This window comes from Colossoma macropomum, unplaced genomic scaffold (genome assembly GCF_904425465.1).
Source record: "Colossoma macropomum unplaced genomic scaffold, Colossoma_macropomum, whole genome shotgun sequence".
NCBI classification, from domain to species: domain Eukaryota; kingdom Metazoa; phylum Chordata; class Actinopteri; order Characiformes; family Serrasalmidae; genus Colossoma; species Colossoma macropomum.
Window position 1 is genome coordinate 1,718,220 of NW_023495922.1, and position 17,619 is coordinate 1,735,838.

At 37.7% G+C, this 17,619-nt stretch overlaps 1 pseudogene; it reads right to left on the reverse strand.

Moving 5' to 3' along the window:
- The window catches only part of LOC118803540, a 70,569-nt pseudogene that overhangs the window by 17,175 nt on the left and 35,775 nt on the right, over positions 1-17,619 (reverse strand).

Genomic DNA, 17,619 nt, shown 5'->3' on the forward strand with positions numbered 1-17,619 from the left:
TTAAGTTGAATGGAAATGTTTAGCCACAAAACAGTTTATAGAACTTGAAGAGTATTTTAATATTTTCTTTACAGCAGTAGCATCATAACATTAGCATTAACACTTACAGGAGCTAAAGAAATGGTGCATAAAGGTCTTGGATTAAACATCTGAATGTCTATATATATATATATATATATATATATATATATATATACACACAGTTTGGTTGATACTATTAACTCACTGATCTGCGTATTCCAGCACATTATGGAAGTTACTGTATACTGAGCAGGTGATCATTCTTAGGATTGGTTATTTTGTCTCAGCTCCTTAGTTAATGCTGTGCAGGCCATGGAATCACCTGATAGCCTTTGTAGTGCTTGTGCTAACAGGCTAAACATTTAAGTAGTACAAAAGAAACTTTAGAAGCACACAAAGGAGTACAAAATTATTCAAAAATAAACTGGCTTTACAAAATAATAACTGTAGACGTTCACACATCAGCCACTTCATTAAGTCTACTTACTTGTTTCTACACTGACTGTCCATTTCCACTGACCACATACTTCACTTTGTAGGTCTACAGTTACAGACTGTAGTCCATCAGTTTCTGCATACTTTGTTAGCCCCCTTTTACCCAGTTCTTCAGTGGTCAGGACCCCCATGGACCCCCACAGAGCAGGTAGTATCCAGCCAACAGCGTCCTGTGACCACTGATAAAGGACTAGAGGATGACCAACACAAACTACAGCAGCAGACGAGCTATCATCTCTGACTTTACATCTACCAAGTGGACAAGGTAGGAGTGTCTAATAGAGTGGACAATGAGTGTTTAAAAACTCCAGCAGCACTGCTGTGTCTGATCCACTCGTACCAGCACAACACACACTGACACACCACCACCACATCAGTTTTACTGCAGTGCTGAGAATGATCCACCACTCAAATAATACCTGCTCTATGGTGGTCCTGTGGGGGTCCTATGGGGGTCTTGACCGTTGAAAAACTGGCTAATTCTAGAAAAGTCTGTAATTAGTCTTACCATATACTACAGAGTGCACCTATATGGTAAGATGAGCTGATAAAATGGACAGTGAGTGTAGATACAAGGAGAAGGGCTTAATGAAGTGGTCAGTCAGTGTACATGTGGTGTAAGACATAAGAAAATATAAGTTTAAACCAATTTAAAGGACAAAAACTCTGTGAAGCACTAGATGAGCCAACACTGGAGTCAGACAGTGCAGCATTATATGTTGAGGAGGACTCATCATTTTGTACACAGGGTCTTTTAGCAAACCTCCATGATAGCAAAGTCAAAGGTGACACGTTTAGTTAATATCCAGTTAACATTTTACTAGTACTTGGTATTAACTAGTTCTTTGCTTGTCTGAGAAATTAGTGCTTAGAGAAGGTCATTCAGCAATGTTTGGTTGAATGTCATCTCACTCAGCGTCTGTGTTTACATTCAAGGTACAAAGATTTTCTCCAATCCGATTGAACACATTCCGGTTATAGATTAAGACTGAGGTGTTTGTTCTTACTCTACTGAACAATCTGACAGAATATCTCAGTTTACATGTTCACTACAAGTAATCCGATCCAAACTTATAACGCATACATAGAGTACCTCTTAGTATAGACGTTACCATGACAACCAGCATCACATGAGTCCAGTCAGAGTGAGATAAGCAGCAGTGAGCAGCTTTTGTGTTTTTAATTGCTTTAAAATTATGTCAGACTCAGGAAAATGTCCTTCACATGTCATTATTAAAGAAGGCAGAGAGGAAGACGTTGTGTTCTGAGACACATAAGCTGGATGTCCATCGCACTGCCATCTTTTAAAGATCATCGTTCAATCGGATAGAAACTGCATTCCGAATGGCCTCAATTAGACTAGTCTATTCCGATTGAGGTGTTTACATGGATGCATTGTATTCTGATTGAGCTATTAGTCAATTATTAACGCATTATTAAGCCTCATGTTAATGCGGCTAGTTTTCCATTTGGCAAACAGTAAGTAAACTGGTCTATGATAATGATGTGTGCATGAATGCTTGGTTAACCGTCTGAGGTATGGTTTCTGAACACTGAAATCACTGTTTGACTACATACGTTTCATTATAGGAAGATGGAGGAAACATACAGAATAACAATTTAATGAATGTGATGTATTAATGTGACTGATTAATTGGATTTGTGAGTTTTATAGAGTGCTAAACTTTGCTGCTCTGACACACACAAGTGCATTAACGTGTGTTGTTCACTAGATTAACTTCTCTAGCTGATCCTTCCAAATACAATGAAAAGATATTTCTCTGACAAGCTGACAGTTTTCACATCATCCCCTGAAGAGAAAACATGATGAGTCCTCATCAGTATCCAGTGTACTGGTCAGCTGTGATGATAACTCATTAGTTCATCTGAAGAGGCAGCCTCTGATCCTTTGCAACACAAAAACTTTCAGATTTTTTTTGCCTGTTTATGAATAATAAAAATACAAGTCTATTCTTTTGTGTGCTGTAAGATTTTGTGCTCCATATTTTTTGAGAATCCTAACTCCAGCGCTGTTACCTAATAAGTAAACATACAGTCCTACATGAATTTCAGCTGATATCCTTTTTTTAATTTTTGTTGTATTATTATTGTCATTTCCTTCTCTGTGGTTAACAGAGTATCTGTTCATTAACTGTTACTCACATATCAAGTTAGTCAGAATACATATTCTTAATACATGCACTTGTTCAGTTTGCTGGAAGTACTGACTGAAAAACATATTGTCATGCATTTTATCACTATAAAATTTTATCGCCCAGCCCTTATACACATTCCGTTCCAGCAACACACACAACCATTTCAGTGTCACAGCTGTGCATCAATTATGGTGATCAATCTATGAATAATCATCTATAATGAATGATCAATCTATGGTGGTCCCTTTACACTGTACACTGTTTATTATATTGCTTCTTGTGTAACATAATTATTTTATGATGTAAACTACTGGCTACGAGAGAGAATGACATTTATTAAATATACCAGCCATCTTATCATTGATGTTTTACATTTTAAAACATTTATGCCAGCCTCACACCAGACGACTTTTCAAGCCATTTCGCTATCACAGACAAATTTCCAGTGTCGGAATAAAATCATTATTTTGTTTTTTTGTTATTTTGAGTTTTGCTGTCATCACGATCGTTTAGTGTGAGGTGGTCAGGATGGCCGTCTTAATTCAGTCATTTTCTTGCCTTGACGCTGCGACAAAATCAACCACATTTAATATTGTCATAAGTTTTAAGTCTTGACTCATGTAAATAGTGACGTGCCAGAGCGACACGAGAGTGAGTGGGCGAGGGAGATAGAGAGAGAGAGAAAATGCATGTGTGAGAGCCTGAAATCTCTGTAAAAAAGGCAAATCTGCTGAACTTTAAAACAATAATCATATATTCTAAAAATTTAAGCTAGCTCTTTTACTTTTTCAAGTTCACTGAGTGTAACAGTGATGTAAGGAAATGTGCAGACTTTAAGAACAGCTTTACTGAAGAAGCATCAATGTTTTTTTTTCAATGTTGTTTTTGCTCTTAGTTACAGCGGCTTCTTATTTTGTTTGTTAGTTTTTTATGGTTTAGTTCATAATATCCACTCAACAATGCTGAATTGCTGCATGTTGTGCTGGTGTGTGAATCTTTATGTTCAATAAAAAAGTAACTGCACATGTTACAGGTTAATTAATAAAGTTCTGGGTGATGATCTGTCAGAATATACATATCTACATATATCTACAGTGAACCTGGCTGAGCCTCAGATCTTTACATGACCAGTCAACGTATCTTTTCATTTGTACCACTATAGAGTGAAGAAGGAAGAGAGGTTTCTCTGCTTGTAAATTTCCACCAGGTGCATGATGGGAAATACTCTCAAAACTCTAGTTGCAGTCTTGCAAATAGTGACACAGCAAAATCCCCAGTCTTTGCAAAATCAGAGTCTGTGACTAAAAGCTCTAGGATTGTCTTTAGGTGTGAGAGGGTGTCAGACTTCAGTCTTTTAAAGGTCTTTTAAAGTCTGTTTAAAGTCTTCTAGTGTGTGGTTCACATTAGGCTGTGAGCAGAATTTGGAAAAAGGGGACAGAGCTGATCCTTTGATCCAAACGATCATGAGTGCCTTTACAAAGAAAGGTAGTTAATTTAAAATTAAACTGTTTAAAAATATCTTAACATCAGAGGAAATCACTGATTAAAGTTCAGAGACTTTCCGAGACCTGATAAATCCCTTATTAATTTTCCATAATGCCTTGTTATGCAGCGTCACGACACATCATTTATACACTTGATTATTATTAAAGTATTGGAGGTTTTTTCTGTTCCTGTTCTTGATTTAACAGTCAGAACGGTGTGTGTGGTTAGTTTCCTTATGTCCTTACAGTGCGGTATGAACAGGAAATTGTATGTTTTCATCTCCTGATATTTAAACTGGAAAATGTCCTGACTGCACTGTGAAAGTTCAGACCTCTTAAAGACTTTTTGTAACATAGATCTCTCAGAAAGGTATGTTCCCAATATTGTAGGTTTATGTCACGTGTCCTGAATTTTCACAAAAAAATTTGTGTGAGTGTATGTGTGCGTGTGAGTGTGTGTGTCTGTGTCCATATGTGTGTGTGTGTGTGTGTTTGTGTGTCTGTGTGTGTGTGTGTGTGTGTGTGTGTGTGTGTGTGTGAGAGTGTGTACTTACATTTCTTCAGTCCTGGTTTGATTCTGATCTCACCTCCATGTTCCACTCTAAACACACACACACACACACACACACACACAATAATATATTCATTCAAATGTTCTCACCTTCCTCTCTCTCTCTCTCAGTCTCTCTCCATTTCTGTGTCTCTCTGTTTTACATTTGCCCAACTGTAAAATCATACATCTATTAAAAAAGCATACATACATAAGCATGTAATATATGTACATACAGTTAAATAAATAATATATGTATGTATGATTAGTTTGAGGTTCGGTCAACTGATGTGGTTTCTCAGGGCAGATACTGATCATTAGTAATCAGGGAGATTGATAACCGATATTTGGACCTGATATTCATTTACCACAAATTTGATGTTTGTAGCTCACAAACTTACATTAAATAAATAAAAGAACATTATAAAAATAAAATGGTTTGAGCTTTAAACGGTGCAGTTTGAAAAAATAGTAACATAATATTTTTGTTATTTTTGAACAGATAAAAATAAAAGACTTAAACAGCTCTCAGCGATGTTTCACAGCCACTGATGTTTCTGAAGTGAGCTCAAAAACCTTGAATTTAATAAACTATACAAACACATTTACACAGTTTTTATATAAAGCACATACGTAGTTTGAGTCGCTGACAATGTTGAAAGGGTCACATCAGTAGAGGAGCCTTTTCAGTACATGAGTGGAAGTAAGAAAGACTTGATACAGACTAAAAACTGTATAAAGCCTAAAATAACCAAACACACAGAACTGGAAATGTATTACAGTAAAATATTACAGTGAACATCTGAGTAATCATGCAGTAAAAACTGTCCTACTTTGTAATATGAACAATAGTGAAGCTGTATGAATGATAACATGTTTATTAGTGATGGTGAACAACACTGCTGTTATCTGGAAGTGTATTTTTCTTCTTTCTTCTTCTTGGTACTGTTTTGTCCCCAAATCGCCTTGCAGTTTTCAAGATGTCGACAAAGTTCCAACTCTGGAATTATTGGTCTGATCAGGAATTTTGTTCTTCTAAACAGCTTTCTGATAGAAATGAATAGGGTGCAAAAGTTTGTGCACCCAACGTCATCATCCTCTTACGTCAAGACCACAGATCACAGTCAGTAAACACTCTGGAGCCAAAATGTTTTTGGACAATCCACATCATCTTACAGGACAAACATTACACTCTCTAAACACCACACACTCTACACACATCACACACACATTCCACACACTTCACTCACTTCACACCCAACACACACTTTAGAGATTCCATACGCAACACCCACCCTACATACATCACACATTCCAAACACACACAAACCTAGGAACAAACTGGGAAACCACAGCAAATAAATGGCTATTGACACATCACATTAACAACCACCAAGAATACCACAGTGACCATTTGGCAGCACCCTAGCAACTGTCTGTGCAATCACTCATTTCTTCAGGAAATGCATTTAACTAGTTTTATTTTGTCATCCAACCAAAAATGTATTTCATGTGATAACGAACAGTAGCTGGAGGTGTTAGACGTGTTGTGTCAGATATAAATGTGCTGCATGAGTCGATGGAAACAGCCCATTTAGCTTAAATAAAGTGATGGAATTTTGGAAGTAACGAGCTGCAGCCATTTGCACTTTTAACAAGTGAAAATAGAAAAGAAAATGACCAGAAACTGTCTAGAACCTATATATTAAATGTAAAATGATAAGTTATGATTCCACAAATATTTCACTCCTTTCTGCAGGCTTGTCGGTGTAGTTGGCCCACTGAAGCTCCATTAAAGGCACAAATATTCCAAACATGTTTAAACTACAGAAGCAGTGTGGATTTGTGTCCCATATGGTGTCTTTTTGTTAAATTATTGGTCCCATATTTCACTGCCATATAAAAGTAGGGATTAGCTGCATTTGAATGGGTCGGCTGAATGTGTTTATTGATCTTTAATATTGTAATGTACCTTTCTTACTTTTTCTACCAATGCATTCATAGTCCTGCTAAAGTGACCAGATGCATCGATTAATACCTCTATGTATTTGTATTCCATAGTGTGCTGTAAAGAGGTCTCACCAAAGGTACAGTGGAATATGATTTGTGTGATTTGGCTTTTTTGTTGTTAAAAAATCATTATTTTGGTTTGACTGATGTTGATGTCTAATTTTGACAGTATTCTTCTAGTAAGGTTGTCTGTTGGTCCAGAGCTTGTGCTGTAGGAGCTGCAAGACCAAACCATCTGCATACAGAAGGAACTTTATTTTCTATTTGTTCTAGTCATAAATTTAATAAGTGTCCAGGTTGTTAATGTATACGTTGAAGAGGGTTGGGGATCAGTTACAACCTTGATGCGCTCCACGTCCTGGTGTAAAGAATCCTGTACTTTTATTGTCATTTGGGATTTTGGTAAAAAGCCAGTCTGATCTTTCAATAGTGCTTTGTGTTCCATTAAATGTTAATAATCTAGTGTTTAATACACAAGAATTTACCTTTACCTTTATATTGCTACTTACTCAGATTCCTCTGTAGTTACTCGGGTCAAATCTATCTCCAGTTTTATATATAAGGATAATAAGACCTCAATTTCAGATCACAGGGAAAATTCCATTGTCTGGCACTATATTATGTAGTTTAAGGATGGGCAATTATAATTTGTATCTAGTGTGTTTTAATATCTCAGTGATGATATTGTGAATTCTGCATGTTTTTCCATTTCCAGTTCCATCCAACTGTGCGTTGTTCTTGTAGTTCTTGTACAGTAATGGAATCTAGAGGGCACCGAGTATCTTCTACTGCTGATTCTAATTTGGTAAGTTGTTCTGTGACTGTTGCTCCATATTAAGAGAGTCCGGTAGCTAAACTGACCTGCCTGCAGTCCAGACCTGTCACCCACTGAAAACATTTGGCACATTATAAAATAAAAATACAACAAAGGAGACCCCAAACTGATGAGCAGCTGAAATCCTACATCAAACAAGAACGGGAAAACGTTTCATTTTCAAAACTACAGCAGTGTCTCCTTAGTTTCTAAACAGTTACAGAGTGTTGTTAAAAGAAGAGGTGATGAAACACAGTGGTAAACATGCCCCTGTCCCAACTTTTTTTTGGAATGTGTTGTTAGCATCATATTCAAAATGGGCATATATTTTTCAAAAAACAATAACATTTCTCAGTTTCAACATTTGATATGGTGTCTTTGTAGTACTTTCCTTTAAAAAAAATGGTTTACATGATTTGGACATCATTGCATTCTATGCTTATTGGCATTCTGCACAGTGTCCCAACTTTTTTGGAAATGGGGCTGTATTCAAAGAACAGGGGCCATATTACAGAAAATTCTTAAGTCTGAGATCTGCTTTCTTGTCATGTCAACTTCAGTTAAGACTGAAGTTAGGACAGAAGCCATTACAGAACAACAGTTTTTAAGCCTATAATCTTATCTTATTTCCAGATTAGAAAACGGTGTTACAGAAACATCCTAAGTTGCCAAAATGTCCTAAACATTAACATTAACTTATTTCCAGATTAGAAAACGGTGTTACAGAAACATCCTAAGTTGCCAAAATATCCTAAACATTTTCTTAACTTAAAATAAATTTTCTTAACTTTAAGATAAATCCCAGAGCACTAAAGTGTTTGGGAAATGAAACTGAAACCGTGGAGCGGCGATGCTCTGAATAAACAGCACGTAGCGCTGACACAATATTCTTAACTTTCAGTTTATCGCGCTTTATTTTCATTTGACCTTGTTTACTTCAGTAACGGTAGCTAACGTTAGCTGTCTGGCTAACTAACTTGATTATGTGTTTACGCTTCAGCTGTGCACTTATGTTCGGTTGTTAGGTAACAGACATGATAGCTGATTGTCGACTTCAATCGAGTTAGTTAAGATTTCCTACCGTGAGATGAGAAAAGATGCTGTAAGATAAGATTCTTAAATCAATATAAGATTTGCTTCTGTAATACGAATTTGTGAAAAATCTTATCTTAACCTGTCAGACCTTAGGTTAAGACAAAAGGATAAGAATTTTCTGTATAGGGCCCCTGGGTTCTATCACAGTCTGATCTTCACAACACATTTGTGGAAGTGTATCTTGGCATGAACAAAGGAGTTTTCTGAGGACCTCAGAGTTGTTGTTGCTCATCAAGCTGGAAAAGGTTACAGAGATTGGACCAATACACAGTCAGACAGATTGTGTACAAATGGAGGAAATTCCAGAGCACTGTTATGCTCCCCAGGAGTGGTTGACCAACGAAGATCACACCAGGAGCAAGTTGTGTAATAGTCCGCGAGGTGACAAATGAACCCAGGGTGACTTCTAAGCAACTAAATGCCTCACAGTGGCTAAATGTTCACAAGTCCACCATTAAGAGGACACTGAACAACAATGGTGTGCATTGCAGGGTTGAAGGACAAAGCCGGTGCTCTCCAAAAAGAACATTACTGCCCATCTGCAGTTTGCTAAAGATCACATGGACAAGCCACAAGGCTATTGGAACAATGTTTTGTGCATGAATGAGACCAAAATAGATATTTTTGGTTTAAATAAGAAGCGTTAGGTTTGGAAGCACTGAAAGGAAAACACTGCATTCCAGCATAAAAACCTTATCCGTCTGTGAAACACACTAGTGGTAGTATCATGGTTTGGGCCTGATTTGCTGCATCTGGGCCAAGATGGCTTGCCATCATTGATGGAACAATGTACTCTAAATTATACCTGCAAATTCTAAAGGAAAATGTCCCTTATTTTCGTGTGTGTATGCTGGTGTGCCTAAAATCGGGTGGGTTTGGAAATCTGCGTCATATGAATGTAGTGCGATCTTGGGTATAACTTAAGTATGAGACTTAAAGAGTGTGTGATTAGGTTCTGGTGCAGGGCATGGTCATCTACTACCCCAGACAGTGATGACTATGGGAGGCTGTTCACTCTTGCTGTCACTAGTAACTTCAGCTAAAATGTACATGCACTTATTAGTGGTGGGATTAAGGTGTCCTCTTTTCCACCTTATAATGTGAGGTGTGTGTGTCTGTTTTTTTTAAAGTTTTTTTTTATTTTGATTCAAGTGTGTTTTAAATAGGTTCTCTGTTGGAGGGTCGCTATTTGGCCAGTATAGGTGCCTTCCCATGTGCCAAGTATCAAGAGCCTTTTATTGAAGCCACTGCTGTTTTGCCTAGACCAGACCATTTGGGTCACGTTTTCTATTTGATTTATTTTCTTTATTTAGTTAAGTTTTCCTTATTTACTGTTTTGGTATTTGAAGTTTTGTAAATTGTCAAACTTATTTTCTTGGATCTATATTAGCTTGTTTGTTTTTTTTTTGTTTTTTTGTTTTTTTTAGTTGTTGCTATATCTTGCAACCACTACGGCAATTTCTAAGTGTTTTTTTTTTATTTATTTTCTTCTGTTTTGATTTTTTTCTTTTTGATTATGGTTTAATCAGGTACATTGGCTGTGGTGTAGGTGATTTTTAAGTGCAGGTTTTGGGCAGTATATAATCTGCCTGCTATTATTTTTCTTCTTTTCTTTAGAGCCTCTCGGTGAATGTGGTGTCTCTCCTTTTGACTGGTCACCCTCTTGGAGTTTTCCTCTCTCCTTCACCCCTTTTGCACCTACCTTGAAGTGTGGAAGTCACTATTGTTGAGGTTCAGTAACAGGTGCTGGAGAGCTCAGAGTGGTTTGTTTTTTTTGGTTAAGAATATAGGGCAATTGTCCTGTGTTTTTATACACCTGTATAGTCAGTATACCTAACTGTTCTTTTTTTTCTTCTCCTTTTTTTTCATTTTGTTTCAGTAGTACCTGGAGGTCGAGGCCCCAGCTTGAGTGTTCTGATATTCTTTTATATCTATATATAGATTTTAAAATGACATATTAATAGAGTTGTAACCGTTTTATTGTTGATTGACATGTATTCCCTTTTTAAATACCTAGTAAACATTGTGAATTGAACCCAATCTCACGTTTCTTTAAGTTTCTAAATGTACCTGTGTGCTTGTGGGTTTCACTTGCATTAAACTTCCTGGGGTGAAATTCCCTAGGTGGCATAGTCGAGTCCTTAAATTAATTTAATACCTGCGCAAGGGACACATATGGAAGGACCTGAAGCAGCAGTTCATGGGAGAAAACCCACCAACATAACAGAATTGCAGCTGTTTTGTACAGAGGAATGGGCTAAAACTCCAGCAAGTCGAAGTGCAGGAATAATCAATGGTTGCCAGAAATGTTTAGTTGCGGTTATTGCTGCACAAGAGGGTCACACCAGATAATTGTGCAGCAATAGTTCACAAACTTTTGCCACTCACAGATCTGTAACACTGGATCATTTTCCTCAATAAAAGACTAAGTCTAGTATTTTTCTCATTTGGTCATTAATTTGGTTCTCTTTACCTACTATTAGGACTTGGATCAACAAAAGACACACTTCAACATAATCTGTGAATACTAGAAACTTACTGTAAATACTGGGCCCTGGATGTAAATATAGACAAAACCAAATGAACCCAGTTTATAGGAGAAGAAATGACAGTTTACTTTTGTAGATGCCTTAATATCCCTCTGCACCAACTAAAGATATTTAGATGTGACATAAAATTCAGGTAGAAATTTTAAATTAGCAATTACATTTTTTTAGCAAAAAAAAGCATACAGAGCTGATTATGCAATCAAAAAACAACTTAATTCATTCCTCCAGTACAATTTTTGTGTCATTTTTCAAATCACTAATCAAACCAATAATGCTATATGACAGTGAAATCTGGGGATTAGAAAGAAAAAAATCTGAAATTTGGGACAAAACACCCACAGAATAATTTAATATATCCTGCAGGTGAACAGAGGTGTTTCTAATAAACCACCTGAACGGGTCAGATCCAGACTCCCTTCACTAACTTCATCAGTATCAAAATAATAACCCAAACCACCCACTAAACCAACTAGCCAGGAAGAAGACTTCAGAGGGTAAGCAAGTAATGAAATTTAAAGACGAACCTTAACAAAATAAAGAATGACCACAAACTGGCCATTGAATTAGGAAGGCACAAAAAGAGCAGGTTGGACAGGAAGGACAGGATCTGCACCCACTGGCCATCAGGACAGAGAAAAACTAAATTACTTTCTTATTTTATGTTTAAAATACAAAACAATCAAAAAATGAACTGCCCACTCCAGAGTCCAGACCTCAAATCGTAAGACAAACAAGACAATTGACTTGAGGAATTCGTACATTAAACATTTAGCATTTTTGCCAGGTTAAAGAGAAGCTTCCTGCTCCCTAAAATCAATAATAAACTCTATAGTTTTCTAGGATTGAACACTGAGGGCCCAGTGTACTGAGCTCAGATGCAATTCAGAGGCATTCTGTCCGTGTGTCATGCACAAAACTGGCACATGAGCCTAAACATGCAGTTTCTGCACTTAGCAGAAGGAAAAACACGACATGCGCTTCTGTCCTTCATGCATATGCATTTGAGAGAGGGCCACACAAAATGGGAGGTTCACACAGAAAAACAGAAGTGTGACTGATTACATATTCAGCTCAATTTACAAAAGATTTAATTGATTCTCCACCTTTTAAACCAGGCACTAATTTCCGTAAGTTTTAAAAAGGTGTTGTTAAAAGAAGACACAGCTTAGACAGAGACACGAAAAAACACATTCTGAAAGAATATTTAACAACCAATAACATTACTGAACTTTCAGGATCAAGTGATTTTTTCCACTAAAGCAATATGTTAAAATTTTGCCTCACAATTTGAAAAAAATCACATTTGTTATTTGGGAAAGGAAAAAGGAAGCAGCTCATGACTCAGCACAACATGACACACTTTGATTTTTGGTAAATAATAAAAAATGATCTCAGCAAGCTCAACCTAAATATCTAAATAATACATTTAAAAAGTACATTAAAACATTTTACATGAATCATTATATGAGATGCAAAAAAACTGAGACTCATCTCTGATTTAGTAAAAATGTATGAAGTTTAGTTTCAATATTTTGATTACATCAGTGCATCTTTCTCCTGTCTCCTTAAAGTTTGAACAGTGTGGGGCCCTTGTCCCCAACCAATGAGGTGGTGTTGCAAAGTTTGCTCTTTCTTGTCACCCAACAAGTGCACTCTCATAATTCACTACATGCTAAAACACTGCCATCACGCAAGTAATTGTCCCCTACCCTGCATCTATGAAGGGTGTGGGTGCTAATTTAGAACTGAGCTTGCGCTGAAGAAACATTTGACTACAGGCCATAGACAGTCTGTTCAGATCTGCACTGCAACCTCAAAGCTGAACTGTGATCTGTGCAAGTATTCTGAGATCTGTAGTAGTACACAATATTTTGCACACCTAAACACCCATTTTAGAAATAAGGAGAAATAAAATGTCCCTTTGAAGATTTCAGTCCAGGGTATATAGTACTTTCCATGACCATAAGAGTAAAAGCCATCATTAGTGTACCATAGACAATTTTCCTGGTGACAATTACCAGCCTTGCACTCCTGGGGTCTCAAATTCTTCAACTTTTGAGGCACATTTGGATTATGTGCACTTCTCTGCATTGGATTGTGATGTACAATATGACAAAGACCTGCATAATTTGCTTCAACACAAATTAGCTTCCTTGTTTCTACAGATGCAAACAGTTCTTGATGTGTCTAAGGCAACAACTCAAGAAACTGTAAATGAACTCTGGATTATCTGTTGCTGAAGAGTTCACATCAAAATTAATTAAAAGCATATCGATTAAGCACAACTGTACAGTAAGCAATTCCATCACCACTACCATAAAAGAGATTGTCAGAAAAGCAAATTCCCTTAGTGTCAATGTCAAGAAATGGTCCTTTTGGTTTAGAATACAGAAAAACCACCTTTAACAAGACAAATTTTAAAGTGACTGAGCCTGTTGACTATGTTTTAGATGCATCTTCCAAAAAAAAAAAAATGTTTATGTTCTGATTATGAAAACTTTGTTAGAGCTGTTAAATCGTAATGATGTTCTAGATAAAATCTTGCAGACAGAAGATACAGAAGCTTTTGGACAGTTGACTCGGTTTAAAACATACAGAGATGGATTATACTGCAAAGAAAATCAGTTGCTGCTTAAGCATAGCTCTGAGATTATACATAGATGACTTTGAAATTTGTAACCCATTAAGAACTTCACGAAAGAAGCACAAGATCTGTGCAGTTTATTGGGTGATTTCAAATTTACCTATACAGTGGTGTGAAAAAGGTATGGCTATGATGCCATTCTTCAGCTGTTGGTAAAAGACATAGAGGTACTTGAGCAGCAAGGTTTGTATGTTCAGAAATTGGGAGCAAATACTAAAGGTACTGTACTGTGTATGTGACAATTTGGGATCCCACTCGCTTGCTGGTTTACAAGAAAGCTTTAACGTGGATAAATTCTGTAGATTTTGTTTAGCTAGCCACACAGACATAAACATTCATGAAGTAAGAGAGGGACATTTCCCACAGCTCATGATCACATCCTGTTTGAATTGAAAAAGAGTACACTTTTCCTTCCACTGGATGGTGTAAAAAGACACTGTGTTCTTAATAGACTTTCTCATTTCCACTCAATACATGGATTTCCTCCAGACTTTATGCATGACCTGCTGGAAGGCACAATACCAAGCGAATTAAGCTTATGTCTGAGGTCTTCGATTTCCAAGCATTATTTTACATTAGATGATCTCAATGGAATCATCCTTTCCTTTCCTTACATGTTACTTGATAAAACAAACAGTCCACAACAAACTCCTTGATCATTTGAATTGAAAGGTTCCATTGGTGGTAACTGCCATTAGAACTAGACTTTATTGCGATTATTGAATGATTGGTGACAAAATACCTAAAAATAATAAAACTTGGTAAATTTTATTAGACCTGAAAGACATTGTTGAGCAATAGGGGAGTTTTCAAACGAGACCTTGTGCTACCTAGAGTCCAAAATCTTTGATCATAATCTTTGTTAAAAGAAGTTTTTAAAGACTCAAGTTTGGACACTGCAAGATTCTCTGTCTCATCTCTATAAACATCATCTTCAGCAAGCTACTATTCCCAGTCATCTTCAGGTTGTTCACAGCTGTGGCCAGCTTGCTTTACACATCCCACCTTCTCATTTGATGCGTGGAGCTGAGGCTGAGACAAGGCAATGAGGCTTAGAGAAAAGATGGTGCATTGTTGACCATTTCGAGAGACACAAAGTATGAAATTCTAGACTAACTTCCTGAGGCAATGTATTCACAGAACGCCTATTCTGGGAATAACAGGCATAAAATTGTGACCACCGTCCTAATATTCTGTTGGTCCCCCTTTTGCTGCCAAAACAGCGCTGACCGGTCAAGGCATGGACTCCACTAGACCCCTGAAGGTGTGCTGTGGTATCTGGCACCAACATGTTAGCAGCAGATCCTTTAACTCCTGTAAGTTGCAAGGTGGGGCCTCCATGGATCGGACTTGTTTGCCCAGCACGTGCCACAGATGCTCGATTGGAATGAAATCTGAGGAATTTAGAGGCCAAGTCAACACCTCAAACTTCTTGTTGTCCTCCTCAAACCATTCCTGAACTATTTTTGCTTTGTGGCAGGGCACATTATCCTGCTGAAAGAGGCCACAGCCATCAGGGAATACCATTTCCATGAAAGGGTGTACATGGTCTGCAACAATGCTTAGGTAGGTGGTACGTGTCAAAGTATCATCCACATGGATGGCAGGACCCAAGGTTTCCCAGCAGAACATTGCACAAAGCATCACACTGTCTCCACCGGCTTGCCTTCTTCCCATAGTGCACTCTGGTGCCATCTGTTCCCCAGGTAAGCGACGCACATGCAGCCAGCCGTGATTGTTTCAGGTCTCTTATCTTCCCTCCTCTTGCAATTGTTATGGGTTTCCCTGTACTCTCCTGTGTGTGTGTGTTTCTCTGTTCTCCCTGTCAGTAGATGGAGCTCTATCCAGGCCGGAGGCTGGTGTGTGCTGTGGGAGAAGTACATCCTGGGGAAGCGGAAAAATGAAAAATGAAGAGAAGGGGGAAGCCACCTTGCTGTTGTTATTTTGTGTCCTGTGTGTGTTTTGAGTCTGTGGACTCTTCTTTGGGAAACATGTGCTGTGAAAAGTGTAAAGTGTTGACTTGTTTCTTTGCTTACTCGAGGAGAGATGACAGACCTAGACCAACACGTAACAGTGATTCATCAGACCAGGCCACCTTCTTCTATTACTCCGTGGTCTAGTTCTGATGCTCACATGCCCATTGTTGGCACTTTCAGCGGTGGACAGGGGTCAACATGGGCACCCTGGTCTGCGGCTATGCGGCCCCATACACAACAAACCACAATGCACTGTGTATTCTGACACCTTTCCATCAGAACCAGCATTAACCTCTTGAGCAATTTGAGCTACAGTAGCTCCTCTGTTGGATCGGACAACACAGTCCAGCCTTCGCTCCCCATGTGCATCAATGAGCCTTGGCCGCCCATGACCCTGTCTCTGGTTTACCACTGTTCCTTCCTTGTCCCCTTTTTGATAGATACTGACCAATGCAGACCAGGAACACCCCAAAAGAGGTGCAGGTTTGGAGATGCTCTGACCCAGCCGTCAAGCCATCACAATTTGGCCCTTGTCAATCTTACTCAAATCCTTACACTTGCTCATTTTTCTGCTTCTAATACATCAGCTTTAAGAATAAAATGTTCCCTAATATATGCCACCCACCAACAGGTGCCATGATGAAGAGATAATCAGTGTTATTCATTTCACCTGTCGGTGGTCATAATGATCTGTGTATTCTTTTCATTGAGACATGTATTTTGTTTATTTTTCTTCAAAAATAAATGCCTGGATTGTAAAGAAATGGTATTGTATAGCACATGTGGGTGATATGGCACAAATGTAATAATAATAATAATAATAATAATAATAACAGTAACAATAATAATAAAGTTTTTATGATTCACAGTAGGTGACAATATTTTTTTCTCACATCTGAAAAGTTTGAACAGTAATAGCACATTTTAAAAAATACTATCCAGAACTGTTCAGCATTTTATACACTGTGTTGTTAACCCAGCTAAGTAGAACTAATTATGCTCTCTCTATTTAAACATGCATTTGGGAAGTGTTTTTAAGTACTGATGACATCCATGACATATTCCAAAAGGCATACTGTGGGTGAATTTTCACAGTAATGGTAAATATTGTCATATTGCCCAGCTCTATGTTATAGTAAGTGTGTTATGTGATCTCATATTTCAAGTAGATCAGCATGGAATTCGCTAGGCTTGTGTCGATGGACCTTAGCAAGTCCTTTTATGGGGGGCCTTGACTGCCATCTTCTGAAGCTTCTTCAGTTGTACCATTACAAACAGTATAGTGCAGGATCCAATAACATGACAGTTGAAGCTAAGATTTCCACATTTTTTGACAATCGTTTTTATGTGTTTTTGTTTTTTTGTTTTTTTTGGCAGCCATCAAACCAAAGGAAGGGGGCAGCGGTGCTGCAGGCTCTGCTGTGGTACATGAGAGAGATCCCTCCAAATTCATGAAGATGTGTGAGGTATGCTAAAACTACATGAACAGTTCAAACAAACAACTTACTATACTAAAAATAAGAGATACTATTTGTGAATCTGTCTTTTGGAGTATTGTGTGTGCAAGCACCTTCTAAAACCCAAGTGCAGTTTGTGTTTTTGTTTTTATGAAGCCCATTGATCATGAGGACGATGTCATCAACAGAATGACTATTGGAATCCTTGCAGAGGATGTGAAGGAACCCCTCCCAGTGATCTACAGTGATGTGGCCCTGGTGATCGAAGAGCAAGTTGTCCTTCATAATCTTGGTGATGTACCAAATGCTTTTATGAACTTGATGTGGCTGCTCTACGTAATGAACATGAACTACTCCAAAGAAGTAAA